At 46.1% G+C, this 22,198-nt stretch overlaps 2 non-coding genes across 2 annotated transcripts; both read right to left on the bottom strand.

The window, feature by feature from the left end:
• Positions 1-19,970: 19,970 nt before the first annotated feature.
• Positions 19,971-20,041, bottom strand: TRNAG-CCC. The gene has a single exon. It is a non-coding gene; the product is annotated as a tRNA-Gly (tRNA).
• A 1,087-nt stretch (positions 20,042-21,128) lies between these two features.
• Positions 21,129-21,199, bottom strand: TRNAG-CCC. The gene has a single exon. It is a non-coding gene; the product is annotated as a tRNA-Gly (tRNA).
• Between the last annotated feature and the right edge of the window lie 999 nt (positions 21,200-22,198).

Here is a 22,198-nt window from a genome sequence, read left to right as displayed (position 1 = left end):
ACAAGCAGGGAGTACGGACGGCCAGATCCTTTCTGATGGAGGAGGAACATACACTGTGGCCTCGCAACGAATTTATTATCAAACTTCTCACCTTTATCCTCACTAGAAATTATTTTTTGTTTGACAACCAACATTTTTTACAAAGCCACTCCCTGGCTATGGGCACCTCCTGTGCACCCTCGTACGCTAATTTATTTCTAGGCGCTTGGGAACGTAAGATCTTTTCTAGTGAGGAACACGAGACTTACCTCCAACATGTCATATGTTGGTATCGTTTCATAGACGACGTGTTTATGATTTGGATGGGCACTAACCAATTACTGTGGGAATTTATTGATTTGCTTAACCAAAACACCGACAACTTATTTTTCACATACACTTCTGATGACTCTCGGATCCCCTATCTGGATCTGACAGTCATCAAGAATGTAGATGGTACGATTATCCCTGATCTCTTTCGTAAACCTACGGCCGGGAACACCCTTTTACATGCCTCCAGTGCTCATCCACACTCCCTTATACAAAGTATACCCTACGCACAATACTTACGCCTGCGGAGAAACTGCACTATAGATGCAGATTTCTGTACCCAGGCCAATGCATTACGGAAACGCCTTCTTTTGAGAGGGTATACTCGATCAACCCTCAGAAGTGCATTCAACAGGGCTAAGACCCGAGCGAGATCTTCTCTATTATTTCAAACACCTCGAGTTAATAGACCCCACACGGCGAAGGTGATCACAACATTTTCCGCACATCATGACCAATTACGGTCAATTTTGAGCAAACATTGGCACATATTGAGCGATCACCCTATTCTTCACAAACATGTACGTGCTACCCCTGAATTAGTTTTCCGTAGAGCCAATGCTCTTAAAAGCCGCCTGACAAGTAGTCATTACAGGCCACCAAAAGTCAAAACAGGAGGCCCCAGGGGCACATCGAGATGTGGATCTTGCTCTCGCTGCCCGTGGATACTCTCGGGTCACAAACATACTTTACCTAATGGGGAACTATTTGCCCCACACTTTTCAGTAGATTGTGGCACCACTGGAGTGATTTATCTCATGATCTGTGAATGCCATGCATTCTATGTAGGAAAAACTATAAGGGAATTGCGCCAACGCATAGGGGATCACCTGTACCATTCAACCAATGGCAAATTAACAACTATTGGCCGACATATAGGGCTCTATCATAGATTCAACCCCAATGTCATAAAGTTTTTTGTTTTAGAGGTGATACCCGTAGATGCACGAGGAGGGAATAGAGACAAAACACTACTCCAGCGTGAATGTCTATGGATAGAACGACTGGGGGCTACGGTGTTTCCCGGTTTGAACGAAATTAACTCTTTCAAACCATTTCTGTGATTAAGACGGTTTTGATTGGGTCCCTGCCCCCCCCCTTACCGGGACAGGGAGCCAATTAGAACCCATCCATTTACCCGACCTGCTTTGACATGGACGGTTCTCGAGGTGGCAGCGTGAGATTCATTTTATTGAATCCCCCTATCTGGGTCGGGAAGACACAAAATATTTTGCTTCCCGACACACTGTCCATTCCGTTGTACTTGTCCTTTTTGTCACCCTAAGTGATCTATCTGTGATTTAATACATTATTTTGTTTGAAATGACTTGCAATAAACAACCTCCAGTTATACAGAAGGTTGTTTTATATACTTAAATATAAATTGTGGTTGTATTGCTATACAAACCCTTCAAATGTAATGTATAACTAATTGTAAACTATGTTATCATCACTAATGTTTTTGCTATTTTTATTATCCCGTCCATCATGTCTCCATGCCTTAAATGTACTCTTGACCCATAGAGCTGGGATACCCAGGACTTTTTTGATGATATCTTCTCCACTTTTTCCCTTTTCTCTTGGCTTTTTTACCCCTCCTTTCTCTTTCATTTTCTGCCCTTACTCGCCTGGTTGCTCTTTTTTCTTTTTTTTTTCCTTACATCCAAGTTTAGTTACTATTATATGTAGCCATTAGTACACTTGGACTGTGTAAATTATATCTAATGTTCATTCCCTGGGTTCCCACACTCCGGGACACATCTCCAGCAATGCACTGCAAATATGCTATGACATCCACCTTTTTAAACTTATTGGCGATTAAAGGCACTACTTTTGATGCCTCATTAGGTGACGCCCACCGGCGGTCACCATGGTTGCAGCATGCAGATTATCTGCCCCCCTCCTTCCCTCTTTCCCTACTCGCTGCGTCCACAGGGCTATGTGTGACATGGGCGGTGATTGCTGCGGCTGGCCCCTCCCCTGGCCGTCTGTCACTCGGATACATAATGGGACGGCTGAGTCTCGTAGGCGCAGATCCGCCCACATAGAGAAAGTCACTGCTTTCCCTCTACGTACTCGCCCGGTTGCCCCCGCCCTCCCGCCCTGCACGCTGTATTAGCACAGCGAGACACGGAGCGGGCGGAGACGTGCTGTGATCGGCTCCTCCCCCAGCTCCATGTGCTGAGGATATTGGATGACCGAAGCACATGATCCAGGTCCCTCGCCGCCCAGAGAGATAGCTAGTCTCTCTGTAAACCCGCCCCCACATACATCAGCGCGTTCCTGTGCTCAGGACGCGCTTGATTGAGACGCACATGGGGAAGTATTTAGCTGCAGTCCTCAGCTGGAGACAGTGCACCGGAGCCAGGTCCCAGGACATACACACACTCCAACTACCAAAAGTAAGTACAAGGCTACTTTCATAGAGGGGGTATTATACCCCCATCTAACACTGGATGATTGAACATAGACACTAACGATTTGATGTTTGTTTGCCATCACTTTTCCAGGCTCACTTGAAGGTTATCCCCGCTGACTGGTAACTGATATATTACCAGCCTCCTGCATTGTCCTCCTTACCTGGCCATTACTGTGAGCATTTCCTGGTTTACAGGACTTCTATGTCCTGGGACCCACTATCACCCCTTTAACTTTTAAAGGCCCTATTGGGCATACAGGTATGGAGATTTTGTTAGATTCTCCACTACCTTTTCACGGGAATTGGATTTTAGGTTCCTTTCTTGGCACTACTGTATTTTTCAACTATACACTGGGTGGAATTCTCAGTCATTTTGAGCTTGCCTGACTTTTTCATTATATCTGTATTGGCACTTTCTAGCCTAGACCTTCTAGCATGGATCTTGATGGTGTTTTATTTCCTTTTTCCACTCCCCTCCCTCCCCTTCATCCATAGTTTTCTTTCATTTTGTTCCCTCACCTGCTTTCTTTCCCTCTTATTTCTTCTCCCCTTCTCTTCCTCCCCCCGTCCCCCCCTCTCCCCCCCTTTTCTTCCAATTCCTCCCCATATCTTCCCCTCCCCTCGGTCCCTTTCCCCCCCCCCTTCCCTGTGCCCATTTCCTATTCAAATATTCCTCTTTACCTTCCCCTGGCTTTCCATTCCCCTCTCCCCCACTCCACCCCCCCCTTCCTCCCCCCCCCCCATTTCCTTCCTTCCTTTCGCTTTCTTCTTTTCCTCACATACCACTCACTTTTAGCTTGGGTGGTATTTACTATGCTTTTTTTTAGCACACTTCGTATATGCACTACTTGTTTTTTATAAGTAATTTTTTATAAGTAATTTTTTGGACCGTATCTGGACCTAACTCTCTTTTTAGGTCACAGTCTTTAATACACGTTATCTTTTCGTCAGTTCTGCCTTTTTTTTTTTTTTTTTCCACCTGTGTCTTCCCTCTTTTTCCCTCTCTCACCTACTTTTGCACTTTTTCGGTCCACATCACTGCATGCATTCTGCATCTGCAGAAGCTCCTTCACAACTGATATCTCTTTTATATATTCTTTATATATATACATTCAACTTACCATATATTGTTGTATTATCCAGGTCTGTTCTATTAGACTTGGTCATAGTTCATACGCACTTATCGTTCAACTGGGACCCGCTCTCTGGGAACAAGAGACTTTGTGCCTCTAGGTATGAGACATGTTTGGACATAAAATCCACTTGGATATTACAGTATGTACCGGGCAGTCTTTTTACACAAAAGACCCCCGTTATTAATAACAAATTGTGTTGTTTTTAAATACCTGATGTTTGTTTTATGTTGTGTTTTTAGACCGTCTCCTGACGAAGCGAAAGCGAAACTAGTCGAGACTCGAGACTTATGGTCTCATGATTTCAATTGGTTCACCGATATTTACCCCGTCTGCTAAATGGGGATTGCACAACCGGTGACCTGATTGTGGTCAAGTTTGTATTTTTTGTAATGTTTATATGTTTTGTAATTTTATTCTTGTCTTTAATGTTTATTTGTTAATAAATGCTTTCACAAATATGAATTATTCAGGTATCTAAACCTAATTATTAAGTACCGGTATAGTCCTCCCTGCCCGCATTGCTTCATTGGAGTCTCGAGGTTAGTTGGGGAATCCTTGAGACCCCTCTATTTTTCTATTAAATTAGGACGATGGTACACCCCCTATCTACTTTTACTATCAAAAAAATAAAAAGGTTTTGATCATATTCAACTCCAGAACTGCGCGCGCTCCTCTATTTCCCCTGGTGCGCGCGCATCTGTTGTTATTTTGCGGCCAGCACGGATGACATCACTCGGCAGCGCCGAGGTGATTGTCGGTCTGTGGCGGGACTGGGAGCTATTTATAGACCCCAGGCCACACATGTGATTCCAAGCCTCCTGGGAGGCACATGGATAACCGGCACCTGCTGCTAGCATATTCCGTTGGTAAGACCATTATCTATCTACCTACTCGTTCCTTATATCTATATTTTTGTGCGGCTAATATTCTGGGCTTACAAGTTCTTCTTTTTTATTATTTATATTTCAGTGACTGGCTTATTTTGGCAATTTCTTGCCTTTGTTCCCCTGAATCTTTCTAAGGATCTGACTAGTGTTATCCAAACACTAAAATCAACATTGGCTAAATATAGCCTTATTACCTGCAGACTTTAATTCCCATATGTAAATTTTCTTCAAACATTGGGTAAGCATCAGGCTTCCTTTGACTACTACTTGCAATATGGCCATTTTATTTTCTAGCAATGTTCTGATCCTATGCATATGTTTTTTGATCTATTCCTTGTTACAGCCCTGTCGCCCTTCTATGCTACTCAATTACGTTGGGGTTACAAGTTTAACTCTTTGCTAGCTCTTGCTGCACAGCTCTCTATTCAGAGAGCACTACGTTTAGTTATTCATGAGCTAATTTTTTCCTGTATTGATCTGCCCCTTCATTAAGGTAAGCAGCATTGCTTCAACTCTATTCAACTTTACTTACTAGCAGACCCTTTCTTTACTATGCTTCTTGTCTCCTTCGTATTGGAATCTTTGGGACTTTGTCTGGGCATCTCTTTTGTTGTGTGTGGACTTTTCCACAATTATTTGGTATTTAGGGGTGACACCTTTCCGTCCTTTTCTTCACCAAATTGCACGTTATATGAGCACTCTAGATTTTCGAATATTTATACAGTTTGTTGTACATATCTCTTTTGTTAAAAAACAATATACTATATATTCATGTTTGTGTCTCCATCAATACAGCACATTGATCTTATTAGGTCTTTTGAGGAAGCGCTTATTTACAGCGCGAAACATGTCGGGACTCCGATCAACCCAGCGCAAGTGTTAAGATCTCCAGTTGCTGAAGACTTTTTCCAGAAGCTATCTTATCTATTTATGGTTTAAAGTGTTAGTCCGTATTAGGACGTCATCTAGCTTATCCAATCTAGTACTGTCTACTTTGGTTGCTACTGTATTATAACCATATACAATCTTCTATTAATAAGCTACTTCAATCACTGTGAACGCTGTGTTAATCAGATATTATGTGTATTTTTTGGAGAATTTTTTTTTAAAGTATATATTTTTGTAATAAATATTTTTTATATAAAGTTACCGTTTGGTGGCGACTCCTATCTTTACCAACCTATCATGCCGATAAAGTCCATGACTAGCCCCTAAGTCATTTTTTCTTTATAAACAAACTCTTTCTGACACATTGTTCTAATGAGCAACATTATTTAAATAAATACATTTTGAATACTTTTGATACTTACGTGTTGACTAATTTAGTCTTATACTCTAGCCCGCCTCACACACTTAAAGTTCCACCGAGGAAACACACCCCTTTGGGGGTATAGCAATTGGCTTATTTAGGGATGTGTTGAGACGTCGGGCTCTTTTGCAATTTTTTGCATCTACAGGTAGAGAACACCGATACTTCCTTTTGACTGTAAAAAATGTGACACCTGGGAAATTCCTTTTTCTTTAACCACTTCCATACAGGGCACTTATACACCTTCCCGCCCAGACCAATTTTTAGCTTTCAGCGCTGTTGCACTTTGATTGACAATTGCGCGGTCATGCTACACTGTACCCAAAATAAATTTTTATAATTTTGTACCCACAAATAGAGATTTCTTTTGGTGGTATTTGATCACCTCTGGGATATTTATTTTCTGCAAAAAAAAAAAAAAAATTAACCGAAAATTTACAATGTTATAAAACATTGTAAATAAGTACGTTTTCTCCTTCACTGATGGGCACTGATGGTACTGCACTGACGGGCACTGATAAGGCGGCACTGATGGGCACCGATGAGGTGGCACTGATGTGGTGGCATTGATGGGTACTAATATGCGGCACTGATGGGCGGCATCTCTCAAAGATTCACAGAATTCTTGATACCAGATGACCCTGCTTTTTTTCTGCTCTATTTTTCACAGATTCCGGTGCAGATCTATAAAAGATTGGTGTTATGTCACCTAATTAATGCAGCTAAAATGGGGGTGACCTTAAGGTGGAGGGATCCTAGACCACCCTCAATTGCAGGTTGGCTCAACAGAGTACGAGACATAGGAGCCATGGAGGACTTAGTCCTCTCAGCTCAAAATAAAAGAGAACAATATATTCAAACATGGACAGGATAGTACTTATTTATGTATTCGGAAGAGGGAAAGAGGATGTCAGAAGAGATAGGCAAGGAGTGAGGAGTGGAGATACCCCAGTACGAGATGCGTACCTGCACGGGAGGCTAAATTGAACCCTGACCCATCCATCTCTTCTTGGGGAAAAGGGGGGGTAGGGAGGGCGGGGGAGGAAGGAAAAGGGGAAGGAGGAATAGAGAAATCCTGGACAGATACCCTTCACCTTAAAGATTAATATAAAAGTGGAAAGAGAAATAAAGGTAAACATAGGTGAACATAGGGCCAAATCCACAAAGCAGATGCGCCGCCTTAACTCGAGATTTCTAATTTTACACCGCGCGTATATTTGCGCCCGATCCTCAAAACGAAAAATCCGTTTTTTCCGTCCTACCTAAAATAATTACACCGGCGCATCCTCTGACGCAAATTACGCTAGTCACGCCGCTTTTTTTGATAGGCAAAGATGCAAATGAGGGAGATAGGGCGATCCACAAAATTAAGTGTGTGCGTCATAGATTACGCCCTGTGCGCCGTAGATTACGCCCTGTGTGCACCTGTTAGTTTCCTGGAGCAAAATTAGACTTTATAAAAGCAGCCCTAATTTTACACCTGCCGTGTAAAGGTCTGCTGAAGCAACAGCATTGAGCAAGAGCTGACAACACATCTTTGCTGGACTTCAATCTGACTGCCAAAATGCCCGGCCCATCCATGATTCTAACGGCACTCACTACTTTACAGGCGCAAAGAAGGAGGAGGGCACAGAGGAGGAGGAGGAGGGCACAGGAGAGGGTATACCGCCCACGCCAAGATCTCTTTGGCATGACTGCTTCTGAGGTCTATGGCAACTTCCGCTTTAACCAGGAAGCCATCCTGGAATTAACCCGAATCCTGCAGGATGATCTCACCACCCCAACCCAACGATCCCATGCCCTGCCACCTCACATCAAAGTAATGGAAACCCTGCATTTTCTTGCCACTGGGTCTTTCCAAAGAACATGTGGAGGTCTGGCTGGGATGGTACAGTCCTCGATGAGCAGGTGTGTCCATCAAGTAGTCCCTGCAATACTAAGACGCATAGGCAATCAATTTCAAAAGCCCACCCAGGAGGACCAGCGATTGAAGACCATGGCGGACTTTTATAACATTGCTGGGTTCCCACGGACCATCGGGGCCATTGACTGTACCCATGTGGCACTACAGCCCCCCCATGAGACAGAGCACCTGTTCCGGAATCGCAAAAACTGGCATTCCATAAATGTCCAGGTGATTGTAGATGCCCATGGCCTCATCTGGCACGTCTGTGCCAAATTTCCTGGTTCGTGCCATGACAGCTATTTGTAATCAGAGTCTTCAAGTCTTCGAGTAAGGGATGCGATAACCCTAATAACCAATGGCCTGGATTGTGCCCATTTGGCCCGCCGTAGGTACGCCTGAAAGTGGGCATACCCTGAATAAGAAAAGTTAAATGAGAATATGAAAAAGCTGAGGGAATGGGTGGGTGGGACCCAGAAATCTACGGCGACCCAGCCCTGACAGGGAGGGAGTCTTAAATAGCCTCAGACTCCTCCCACAAATACAGGCTGGCCTGCGGCCAGCCTTCTTACTTGTAATCAGAGTCTTCAAGTCTTCGAGTAAGGGATGCGATAACCCTAATAACCAATGGCCTGGATTGTGCCCATTTGGCCCGCCGTAGGTACGCCTGAAAGTGGGCAAAAGACCCATATTTAGGTGGAGAGGGGTAGATGAGTGACCAAGAAGTAAAGCAGCACGCACCCGGATGGCAACCGTAAGCATACCTGATAAGAAGCCGTTGTGACCGGAGAAGCTACTGCCTCATGACCTGTGAAAGAAGGAAGCCCCTGCCGAACGCGTGAAGCAGCCCCTGAACTCGACCAATGCCCCGAGAAAGATTGATTCGAGCCTGCTGCCTGCGACAAGCCAGCCGAAAGCCTAAAGCGTTGATGATACGAGGATACTAGGGGGCAACTGAACCAGAACTGGCCCGAGACGCCCCTGCGACCATGCCTAACAATGAATACTACAACCGGACGCCAGACTTAGCTCCGTGAGGAAACCCCCCCAACCCCTGACCTACCCATACTTGATATGGAAAGTGAGCGGGTGAGTAGCAAAAATTGACAACTGACAGGAAGTGCTGGATACCTGATGGATAAGTTGACGTGGCAGAAGGACGAGGCCCATGCGCTGCGCAGCCACAACCTAACATGTTCCATGTCGACACACGAAACCCGTTCCTACCTGATAGACTTGGCTGCAAGTACCCATCGAAGGGACGTCAGAGAATCTGAGATGGGAGAATCCACCACCACCTCCGACAAGGAACACCCATGGCTCAGACATAACTAAAAGGACTGATAGCCCGGACCCAAAGGGATGATGACATGGCCGGCAGAAATGGAAGAGCAGGAACTGGTGGTGCGCAGACACAACCTAGACAAGACAGAAAACAGACATGCAACCACAACACCCAATGAGCCTACCTATATATGATCAGAACATCAAGACCGCTGCGCATAAATAAACCCGATGACACCCCAACCCAGTGTGACTGGCATGTGAGCCTGAGTAACCTGCCGCGCAGAGACAGGCAATTTAACTGAACACTCAAGGCTAGTGTACCCACGGATGGTGGTAGGCAATCGTATAGGTGTATGAATGAACGTGCACGTATGACGTATGGTATACAGGCGAGAAGATTGTGGTCAACAATCAATTAAAAACGAAAACCTCAGCCCGTAAGAATCTGAAGACGTGACAGATCCTGAGATGTGAGCACTAGCTAATCAACCCAGATGCAACGTGGACAACGTACAATGAGACATGGTCATCACGGAGATGACAACACCAAGACAAACAAACAAACACAGACAGGAATCGTGGGGCAGCAACGCTAACACAGAAATCGTGGGGGCAGAAATGCTATGACAGAAATTAAGGGGAACAGAAATCGTGGGGGCAACGGTAATGCTGAGACTGAAAACTTATAGCAAAACCTGGGGCAGAAATGGTACGGGAGACCCGCTGAACCTGAATACTGAATCATAAATATATAGGACAAAAATAAAAACAAAACCCTGGGGCAAACCTGGTATGAGAGCGACACTGAGCCTGAAATGCTGAGACAGAAAACACGACAGACAGAAATAAGACAAAACGTGGGGGACGTAGTGCCCAGACAGAAAAACGTGAGGGCCGCCGTGCCCAAACAGAAAATGTGGGGCCGCCGTGCCCAAACAAACAGCGCGGGTGGCCGCCGTGCCCAGACAGAAAGCGTGGGGGCAGGGACGCCATGATAGTAAACCTGGGGCATAACCGCCATAACAGCAAACCTGGGGCAGAAACCCTATGACCGAGAACCTGGGGCAGAAACCCTATGACCGAGAACCTGGGGCAGAAACCCTATGACCGAGAACCTGGGGCAGACGTAACGACAGAACCTGAGGCAGAATGGTCTGACAGAAACCCCAGCCTGGAACGCTGAGACAAAATCTCCAAAAACTCATGATACTATAGCTATGTAACATTTGAGCGACTACCATGAGAAACGTAACGTATGCGGACACATACCATGAGCCACGTGAAAGCATGAGACACATCATTGCAAGATACAACCACCATGAGAAACGACATCGCATGAGAAAACCCATGAGAAACGCCATCGCATGAGAAACGCCATCGCATGAGAAACGCCATCGCATGAGAAACGCCATTGCATGAGAAAAACCCCGAAACACTTCACCGCATGAGAAACGACATTGCATGAGAACATGCATGGTACTAGAAACGTAACCACTTGAACATAACTAGTATGAGCAACGTAGTCGCATGATGAGCAACGTAGTCGCCTGAGCCACATGGTCGTATGAGAAAACAGTCGTGAAACATAGTCGCATGAGAAACATTCGCATGAAAACCTAATCGCATGAGAACATAGTCGCATGAGAAACATAGTCGCATGAGAAACATAGCCGCATGAGAAACATAGCCGCATGAGAAACATAGCCGCATGAGAAACATAGTCGCATGAGAACACGTAGTCGCATGACCAACAGTCGCATGAGAAACATAGTCGCATGAGAAACATAGTCGCATGAGAAAACGTAGTCGCATGAGAACACGTAGTCGCATGACCAACAGTCGCATGAGAAACATAGTCGCATGAGAAACATAGTCGCATGAGAAACATGTCGCATGAGAAACATAGTCGCATGAGAAACATAGTCGCATGAGAAAACGTAGTCGCATGAGCAACAGTCGCATGAGAACATAGCCGCATGAGAACAATCGCATGAGAAAACGTAGTCGCATGAGAACATAGTCGCATGAGAACCAATCGCATGAGAAAACGTAGTCGCATGAGAAACAATCACATGAGAAAACAGTCGCATGAGCAACAGTCGCATGAGAAAACGTAGTTGCATGAGCAACAGTCACATGAGCAACGTAGTTGCATGAGCAACAGTCACATGAGCAACATAGTCGCATGAGAAACATATTCGCATGAGAAACAGTCGCATGAGAAACAGTCGCATGAGCAACATAGTCGCATGAACAACATAGTCGCATGAGAACACGTAGTCGCATGAGAACACGTAGTCGCATGAGAACACGTAGTCGCATGAGAAACAGTCGCATGAGCAACATAGTCGCATGAGAACACGTAGTCGTATGAGAAACATAGTCGCATGAGAAACAGTCGCATGAGCAACATAGTCGCATGAGCAACATCGTCACATGAGAACACGTAGTCGTATGAGAAACATAGTCGCATGAGCAACATAGTCGCATGAGCAACATAGTCGCATGAGAAAACGTAGTTGCATGAGAAAACGTAGTCGCATGAGAAAACGTAGTCGCATGAGCAACAGTCGCATGAGCAACATAGTCGCATGAGAACACGTAGTCGCATGAGCAATAGTCGCATGAGAAACATAGTCGCATGAGAAACATAGTCGCATGAGCAACACGGTCGCATGAGACACACGGTCGCATGAGACACACGGTCGCATGAGAAACACGGTCGCATGAGAAACAGTCGCATGAGAAACAGTCGCATGAGAACACGGTCGCATGAGAAACAGTCGCATGAGAACACGGTCGCATGAGAACACGGTCGCATGAGAAACAGTCGCATGAGAAACAGTCGCATGAGAAACAGTCGCATGAGAAACGGTCGCATGAGAACACGGTCGCATGAGAACACGGTCGCATGAGAACACGGTCACATGAGAACACGGTCGCATGAGAAACAGTCGCATGAGAAACAGTCGCATGAGAACACGGTTGCATGATTGACAGTCGCATGAACCCATAAACGTATGAGAAACAAACAGTTTGTATTACCTCTATTGTAGCCTAGAGACACATTAGGACACTTGGAAACATAACTAAGCCGCTGGGAGAAGTGGATGGAAGCTGCACCCCCCCCCCCATGCAACCAGCGTGGTGGATGGATGGAAGCTGCGTCCCCTCCCCCCCCCCCTGAACCAGCGTGAGTCCTGGGAGGAGGAGTGAGAGGACCAACGAGCAGCCATGCCGCAGTTGCCGGCGTGAACCCGAAGGCGATAAGTGAGTGGGGGTTGGAAGAGGGGACACCTGCAAGGACCAGGAGACATGCGGGAACCCCTCATCTGAGAACCGAGCCCCCCCCCCCTATGGACCCGGTGTGAGAACCGGACCGTGAGCGGCTCCCCCCTCCCCTTGAAACACCATGTGCGGACGGAAATAGCGGCGGGCCGTCGGGTCTCCATGCTGCCAGCGTGAGGGGAACCTCCATTAGCCCCCAGCTGCCGACCTGTAGCTCCACATGGAAACCGGAAATGGCTCGGTCCCCATGACAATGCCACACAAACAATGTAACCCGGAGGAGTGGTAAGGAGGTTGGATGGCCCCCCTCGTGTAGTAAATGACAGCGCTCAGAACCCGCAGATAGCCCAGGGTGGAAGGCGGCTCCCGCTCCCCCATACCGCCTGGTAGACGCCCAGGGAGAAGCTAGTGGGTCAGCACACACGTGGAGCCGCCATGAGCAGGCGGACGACCCCTCCCTCCTCCAAATCCGACGCTGAATGGCATCTGCTGATGTTGACATGACACGCCCCCCCTCCTCCCCAGAAATCTACGGCGACCCAGCCCTCACAGGGAGGGAGTCTTAAATAGCCTCAGACTCCTCCCACAAATACAGGCTGGCCTGCGGCCAGCCTTCTTACATATTCCGGCAGACCAACATATCTCAAGATTTGAAGATGAACCTGTATGGAGACAGCTGGCTGATTGGTGAGTGACATGGGTGTCAGGTATGTCCCCCCCCCATGATGCAGACATCACAAGGGGCACATGCATGACTAACATCCTCCTGTCTTTTCCCTTACAGGTGACTCTGGATATGCCCTGGGACCACATATGATGACCCCATTCAGGAACCCCCAAACCCCAGGAGAGCAACGCTACAACGACGCTCACATTCGCACCCGGGCAGTTGTGGAGCGCACATTTGGGCTGCTGAAGTCCAGCTTCAGATGCCTGGACAAGACTGGGGGTACACTGTTGTATTCCCCAGACTTTGTGTGCCAACTAATCGGTGCTTGTTGTATTCTTCACAACTTTGCCATGAGAAGGGGACTGGAGATTAACTTACGTGTTGACCTGACCCCCCACCCAGGCAATCCCCCCTAACCCACTCTACCCGGTCTACTGAGGGCACAGCAGCCAGGAGACGCCTCGCAGAAGGCATCTTTTCACAGTAAACGCACATGAATAATGTCACAATGAAAATGTTGCTTTGCACAGTAAACGCACATGAATTATGTCACATTGAGAATGTTTTTTTTCACTGGAAACACACATTAATTATGTCACAATGAGAATGCATGAATGCACACCACTGTGGTCCCTAGCACAGACACATCACATGCTCATCGAATTGGATTAGATCCAAATACCCCCCCCTTTGGTACTTGGGAGCAGTAACGCCACGCCACGGCTCCAATTATGTCACTGTGCATTCATACACCATTCAGGAACCTGGGATCACTTCTCCCTGGTCCTGGGGATCCCTTCTCCACCAAAACTAAGGGTGACACCCTTATTTTATCAGGAATGCCACCCCCCCACATTCACACATCATTCACACACATAAACCAAATCATAAGTACAGTATAATAAACAAAATCATAAAAATAAAAAAATTAAAAGTACCCCTGCAATTTAATTCCGGCGGCGAGTGCTCCGCCTGGGCTGCCCACGGGCACGGCCACGGGCACGGACAACTGGAGGATCTTCACGGGGGGGTGTGAGCAGGGGAGGGAGTATCTTCACGGGGGGTGTGTGAGCAGGGGAGGGAGTATCTTCATGGGGGGGGAGCAGGGGAGGGAGGAGCCTCCCCTGGTGTCTGACCTCAGGCTGGCCTGCCCTCCAAGGCCACTGCTATCCTGTTCAGACAGACAGTGATGGCAGCCGTATTGGCCTGGCCAGCCCGGGTGTTGTCCTGCACAGCCCGGGTGTTGTCCTGCACAGCCCGGGTGAGGGCAGTCACCTCCTGGGCCACGCCTGTTGTGGCGGTATGCAGGGACCACAAACAGGTGATGACCCCCAATGAATTGGTGGCCACATCACTGAGTGACTCCCTCATTACATTCAGGCTGTGCTCCATCTTGGTCATAGTTTTTTTGATGTCACCCAGACTGCGGGTCTGCTGGGCATTTTCCCTCAGCAGACTGGCCGGCAGACGCTCAGACACCCCCCTGGTCTCCTTGGTCGCCATCCTGCCTGCCACTGAGGCTTGTGGCCTGGGAGGAGGGGATAGAGTGACCCTTGTGGGTTGTAGCCTGTCTGTTTGGCCACTCCCCTCCCCTGGGGACTCCTCAGCAGCCTCCTGTCTTTGGGGTGGTGCAGCAGCCTGGCCTGATGGGCCAGCAATCTCCTGGTCATCTGTGGAGGACACCAAACAATCACAGGTTTGAGGATCCACACACTTGGCATATCTTCCCTTCCCCCACCCACACATGCTAATCACCAAATAGAAAAACAAAAACCTTACCTGGCCTCACAGGAACATCAGACTGATAACCAGGCAGGCCCACCACCTGCTCTGGCTCAAAACACTGGGCCACTGCCCATTCCTCCTCAGTCAGCCGGATGGGGCATGGTCCCCCTCCTCCAGTGCCCCTCCTATGGGCAGTGATCTTTGCCACCTTATTGCGGACCACGCTCCTCAGATCATTGATCTTTTTCTTGATGCCAGCGGGGGTCCTCGTCTCCCCCCCCCCGCCGCATTTATGTGATCCGTAATTTTAGCATATATCCTCTTCCTTTGGGCCGGGGAGGTGTTCCGGCTAACAGGCCCATGTAAATATCTTCCATATTGGATGATATACCTGGCAAGGATTTGCTTTTCAACATGAGAAAAATTCAGCTTCCTGCGTTTGGGGGCCATCACAGACACCACCCAGCAACAAGAAAACAAACAGGACAAACACACAAAAATACACACACAACAAACACACAAAAATACACACACAAGCAGACAGCTACTACAAAGTCAAAAACAAACACACAAAAAAACAAACACAAAATCCAAGCAGAAAAAAAAAAATAAACACTTAGCAGAAACAATCAAACAAAAAATACACTTATCAGAAACAATCAAACAAAAAATACACTTATCAGAAACAAACAACAACTACTATCTAATACTCCTCCAACACTTCTCTATCACACACAACTTACCAACAAACACTGACAAACTAAGAGCAGAAGCAAATTGCTCATGGAAGGGAACACAGGGAAATACTTTTGCAAGGGAAGTGTCTTTGACTGGGCTATTTAAGCACAGGGCGATCCTCAAACTAAGTACACTTGGCCTTTTACCTATCTCACTGATTGCGCCCAGCAAAGTTCTGCACATGCGCAGTGAGCAGCAGATTCGTGCATGCATGCGCAGTATGGCCGGCCCTTCATTTGCATGGGGTCACGGCTCATTACAATGAAGCACGCCCACTTCCTTCCCACGTGCCATAACCCCGCCTTACGCCTCAGAATTTAAGTTACGGCTGGCGCAATTTTGTGCGCAAATGCGCTGTGGATACGGCACTTACGACACCAACTTAGGGCGCCGTAACTTAAATGACATAAGTTTTCAGAAACTTAATTTGCGCCGCTGGCTGTGGATTTGGCCCATATATTCTGAAATAGGAGAGAGCATTATGTTAATCTAGGGTTACTTATAATTGGGGAAGATAGATGTGTATGTATGTATATATATATATATATATATATATATATATATATATATATATATATATATATTGATGTATTTTCCTTTTTTTTCATTCTGTATTGTTTCCTGGGTAATTCCTCCTTTTTGGATATAAAAATAAAAGATATAAATTTGAAAAAAAAAGAACCTTTAGTTCAACCGAAAGATCCCAGGTCGGGAAGGAAGGTTTTCTGGGGGGCCTTAACTTTAGGCAGGCCCTCTGTAACTGGATGATGAGAGGCTCTTGTGCCCACTTAACTCCTGTCATGGCAGATAAGGCTGATACGTGAACTTTCAATGGCCTTTCTCTAGGCCTAACTGGAGAAACTCAAGGATTTGAGCAACTGTTGGAGATGATGGGTTCCAGGTTTGTTGCTGTGCGACTGAGAGAAACTTCTCCCAGATCCTTTTATAGGTACTGTTGGTGGTGCACCTTCTGGCTTGAAGAAGAGTCTCTATCACTTTCTGAGAACAACCTTGGTCTAAGAACCTAGTCCTTTCAATCTCCAGGCCTTTAGGTGCATCCTTTCCAGGGATGGATGAAGGAGTTGTCCCTGGGAGAGTAGGTCCGCTGCTGGTGGAAGCAGCAATGGCCTCTCTGTATTCAGCTGGAGGAGAGTTGTGAACCATGGCCGCCTCGGTAAATAGGGAAGGGCTGCTATTATTGTAGATGTTGATTTCTAGAGTCTGAGAAGTCTTGGTATGAGAGGTGTCAGTGGAAAGATGTAACCCAGATGGAAGTTCCAGGCATGCTGTAGGCAGTCCGTCCCCTCCACTGATGGGAAGGGGGATCTTGTCAGATACCTCTGGCACTTCGCGTTGTCTGGTGTTGCTGCTAGGTCTATATTCGGCATGCCCCACGTTTTGGTTATAAGGGAGAAGGCTTGGTGGCTCAGAGCCCATTCGTTGTTGGAAACAAATCTTCTGCTTTGCGTGTCGGCCAGCTGGTTCTGGGCTCCTGGTACATACATCGCCCTTAGCCCCGATAGATTCAACTGAGCCCATTCGAGAACTGGGTGGACTTCCTGCATCATGGGTAAGGATGAGCCGAACACCCCCCTGTTCGGTTCAAATCAGAACTTGCGAACACACCAAATGTTCGTGTGAACTTTAGAACCCCGTTAAAGTCTATGGGAGTCGAACATTTGAAATCTAAAGTGTTAATTTTAAAGGCTAATATGCAAGTTATTGTCCTAAAAAGTGTTTGGGGACCTGGGTCCTGTCCCAGGAAACATGTATCAATGCAAAAAAAGTTTTAAAAACGGCCGTTTTTTCACGTGCAGTGAATTTAATAATGCTAAAAGTGAAACAATAAAAGTGTAATATTACTTTAAATTTCGTACCTAGGGGGGGTGCAAAGTCAGCATGTGAAAAAGTGCATGTTTCCCGTACATAGAACTGTCCCTGCACAAAGTGTCATTTCTGAAAGAAAAAAAGGCATTTAAAACCGGCTTTGCGGCTCTAATGAATTGTCGGCTCTGGCAATTACAGAGATGATTCGTTCATAAAGAAAAAAAAATGTGTGGGGGTTCCCCCAAATTAAATTACCAGGCCCTTCAGGTCTGGAATGGATATTAAGGGGAACCCCGCCTTAAAAAAAAAAAATGACGTAGGGTTCCCCGCAAATATCCATACCAGGCCCTTCAGGTCTGGTGTGGATTTTAAGGGGAACTCCACCCCAAATAAAAAAAAATGGCGTGGAGTCCCCCTAAAAATCCACACCAGACCCTTATCCGAGCACGTTAACCTGGCCGGCCGCAGAAAAGAGGGCGGGACAAAGTGCGCCCCCCCTCTCCTGAACCGCACCAGGCCACATGCCCTCAACATGGGGAGGATGTCCCCATGTTGATGGGGACAAGGGCCTCATCCCCACAACCCTTGCCCAGTGGTTGTGGGGGTCTGCGGGCGGGGGGCTCATCAGAATCTGGAAGACCCCTTTAACAAAGGGGACCCCCAGATCCTGGCCCCCCCTATGTGAATTGGTAATTGGGTACACTGTACCTCTACCATTTCACGAAGGAAGTGTAAATAGTTTAAAAAAAACACACAGACACTGTAGAAAAAAATCCTTTATTAATAAAAAAATAATAATCCAGCGATGTGAATCCACTGTCTCCTATGCAGCGATGGATGATCTCTCCAGCGACGGATGATCAGCGGTCCAGTCCAGCGATGAGAAGATCCATCCGTCCAGAGCGCAGCAGGCAAGCTCCACTCTCCGCTGGACATAGCCCAGCGGTATGACGCGCTGGAGCTGTGACATTTCTTATATAGGGGAAGCGGCCACCCGTCACGTGACCCCGCCCCCTCTGACGCACCCTCGTACGTCACTGGGAAAGCCTGGTCTTTCAGGGTCTTTCCCAGTGACATACGAGGGTGCAGCTCCAGCGCGTCATTCCACTGGGCTGTGTGCAGCGGAGAGTGGAGCTCCCCTGCTGCGCTCTGAACGGATGGATCTTCTGCATCGCTGGACCGGACCGCTGATCATCCATCGCTGGAGAGATCATCCATCGCTGGAGAGATCATCCATCGCTGGATAGGAGACAGTGGATTCACATCGCTGGATTTTTATTTATTTTTTATTAATAAAGGATTTTTTTCTACGGTGTCTGTGTGTTTTTTTTTAACTATTTACACTTCCTTCGTGAAATGGTAGAGGTACAGTGTACCCCATTACCAATTCACATAGGGGGGGCAGGATCTGGGGGTCCCCTTTGTTAAAGGGGTCTTCCAGATTCTGATAAGCCCCCCGCCCGCAGACCCCCACAACCACTGGGCAAGGGTTGTGGGGATGAGGCCCTTGTCCCCATCAACATGGGGACATCCTCCCCATGTTGAGGGCATGTGGCCTGGTGCGGTTCAGGAGAGGGGGGGCGCACTTTGTCCCGCCCTCTTTTCTGCGGCCGGCCAGGTTAACATGCTCGAATAAGGGTCTGGTGTGGATTTTTAGGGGGACTCCACTCCATTTTTTTTAATTTGGGGTGGAGTTCCCCTTAAAATCCACACCAGACCTGAAGGGCCTGGTATGGATATTTGCAGGGAACCCTACGTCATTTTTCTTTTACGGCGGGGTTCCCCTTAATATCCATTCCAGACCGGAAGGGCCTGGTAATTTAATTTGGGGGAACCCCCACACATTTTTTTTCTTTATGAATAAATCATCTCTGTAATTCCCAGAGCCGACAATTCATTAGTGCCGCAAAGCCGGTTTTAAATGCCTTTTTTTCTTTCAGAAATTACACTTTGTGCAGGGACAGTCCTATGAACGGGAAACATGCGCTTTTTCACATGCTGACTTTACACCCCCCCTAGGTATGACATTTTTAAGTAATATTACACTTTTATTGTTTCGCATTATTAAATTCACTGCTCCTGAAAAAACGCCCGTTTATAAAACTTTTTTTGCATTGATACATGTTTCCTGGGACCCAGGTCCCCAAACACTTTTTAGGACAATAAATTGCATATTAGCCTTTCAAATTAACACTTTAGATTTCTCCCATAGACTTTAACAGGGTGTTCCACGGCTTTTCGAATTTGCCGCGAACACCCCTAATTGTTATTCGCCGAACAGGCAATGTTCAAGTTGAACATGAGTTCGACTTGAACTCAAAGCTCATCCCTAATCATGGGATAGAGTGAATCCAGAGCTAAGGTTTAGGAACTGGAAATGGACCTCATAACCAAACAAGGCTTTTTAGGTTTGATTTTCAAAGGTTCTTCAAGTTTTGTAATTCAAGCAAGCTATGTTTAAGACAGCAGCTATGCGCCAGCCGGGACTCAAACCCAGGTCGCAAGAATGGGAATCTTGCATGATACCCCTACACTACTGGCGCCATCTGTGTTCTCTGGACTAAGCTCAAGTCCTGATGCCTCAATATCCAGACCTTTCTCTATAAGGTAGCATTCCCTTAAATGTAAAGTTTTAATTGAATGCAATTTCTGATGAAAACATAGGGAAGTTGCTCTTTTCAATGCTGTGAATCATGACCAGATGCATGGGTTTTTGCAAACCAGCTAGTGCATTCCGGGACGGAATTTCAAAGTTTCACAAATGAACCCTCTTTCTGGAGAGAATATTTGTAAATTGAATACCTTGCCGTTTATCTACTCAGCGGTCCTCTGGGTATCATTTACTTTTGCTCTAATGCATGGTCAGTTTCAGATCCTTCAGCCCTGTCAATTATTCCTGAGTTTAAGAGGCTTGATTTTTGTGCTAGACTGATTGCAATCCTATCGAGAAATATCTGGAAACCGGCATTGAAATTTAAGATGGATAGGGCATCTTTGATCTGTTCTTGAAACAACAATCTTCAAAAACTAAAAACAAAAAGTGGGATGTTAAGAATAAAAGGCGAATTGAGCAGCCGGGACCTCAATCCAAACAACTGGAATGGCACTCTTGCATGGCACCTCTAAAGTACTAGTTTCCCTTTGGTGTCTCCACACAAGCGCGTTGTTCGAAAGATTATTATCTTCTGGGAACAACCACACTTTGCAGTTTCCCAGGTTTACCTTTGGGTAACATTTCAGCCGAAAGATTTTCGGACTTAGAAATCATATACTCGGTCTTTGCAGTGACTCTAGCTGTATCCCCAGAAATGAGATTGTACATTCCTGCAAACATGTTGTCAGGCCTGATGTTAGGTTAAAGAATGAACAGCTTTTAAGGACGCAATTAAAGGAAGTGTATTTTTTTTAAGGCATATGGTTATATTTTTTCCCTTTGTGAAAGTCGTTTACAAATGCAATTGCTTCATGAACTGATGACGTTTTTTTATGGGGATAGAGTGAATCCAGAGCTAAGGTTTAGGAACTGGAAATCGACATTATAACCAAACACACACAAGGCTTTTTAGGTTTGATTTTCAAAGGTTCTTCAAGTTTTGTAATTCAAGCAAGCTATGTTTAAAACAGCAGCTATGCGCCAGCCGGGACTCGAACCCAGGTCGCAAGAATGGGAATCTTGCATGATACCCCTACACTACTGGCGCCTTCTGTGTTTTCCAGACTAAGCTCAAGTCCTGATGCCTCAATATCCAGACCTTTCTCTACAGGGTAGCATTCCCTTAAATGTAAAGTTTTAATTGAATGCAATTTCTGATGAAAACATAGGGAAGTTGCTCTTTTCAATGCTGTGAACCATGACCAGATGAATGGGTTTTTGCAAAACAGCTAGTGCATTCCGGGACGGAATTTCAAAGTTTCACAAATAAAACCCTCTTTCTGGAGAGAATATTTGTAAATTGAATACCTTGCCGTTTATCTACTCAGCGGTTCTCTGGGTATCGTTTACTTTTGCTCTAATGCATGCCCTTTGGTCAGTTTCAGATCCTTCAGCCCTGTCAATTATTCCTGAGTTTAAGAGGCTTGATTTTTGCGCTAGACTGATTGCAATCCTATCGAGAAATATCTGGAAACTGGCATTGAAATTTAAGATGGTTAGGGCATCTTTGATCTGTTCTTGAAACAACAATCTTCAAAAACTAAAAACAAAAAGTGGGATGTTAAGAATAAAAGGCCATTTGAGCAGCCGGGACTTCAATCCAAACGACTGGAATGGCACTCTTGCATGGCACCTCTAAAGTACTAGTTTCCCTTTGGTGTCTCCCCACAAGCGCGTTGTCTGAAAGATTATTATCTTCTGGAATCAATCACACTATGCAGTTTCCCAGGTTTACCTCTGGGTAACATTTCAGCCGAAATATTTTCGGACTTAGAAATCATATACTCGGTCTTTGCAGTGACTCTAGCCGTATCCCCAGAAATGAGATTGTACATTCCTGCAAACATGTTGTCAGGCATGATGTTAGGTTAAAGAATGAACAGCTTTTAAGGACGCAATTAAAGGAAGTGTATTTTTTTTAAAGCATATGGTTATATTTTTTCCCTTTGTGAAAGTCGTTTACAAATGCAATTGCTTCATGAACTGATGACGTTTTTTTATGGGGATAGACTGAATCCAGAGCTAAGGTTTAGGAACTGGAAATCGA

Source organism: Rana temporaria, chromosome 8, assembly GCF_905171775.1.
Source record: "Rana temporaria chromosome 8, aRanTem1.1, whole genome shotgun sequence".
In the NCBI taxonomy this organism is placed as follows: Eukaryota; Metazoa; Chordata; class Amphibia; order Anura; family Ranidae; genus Rana; species Rana temporaria.
The sequence above is the reverse complement of the archived record's forward strand: the minus strand, read 5'-3'. Positions and strand labels throughout refer to the sequence as shown.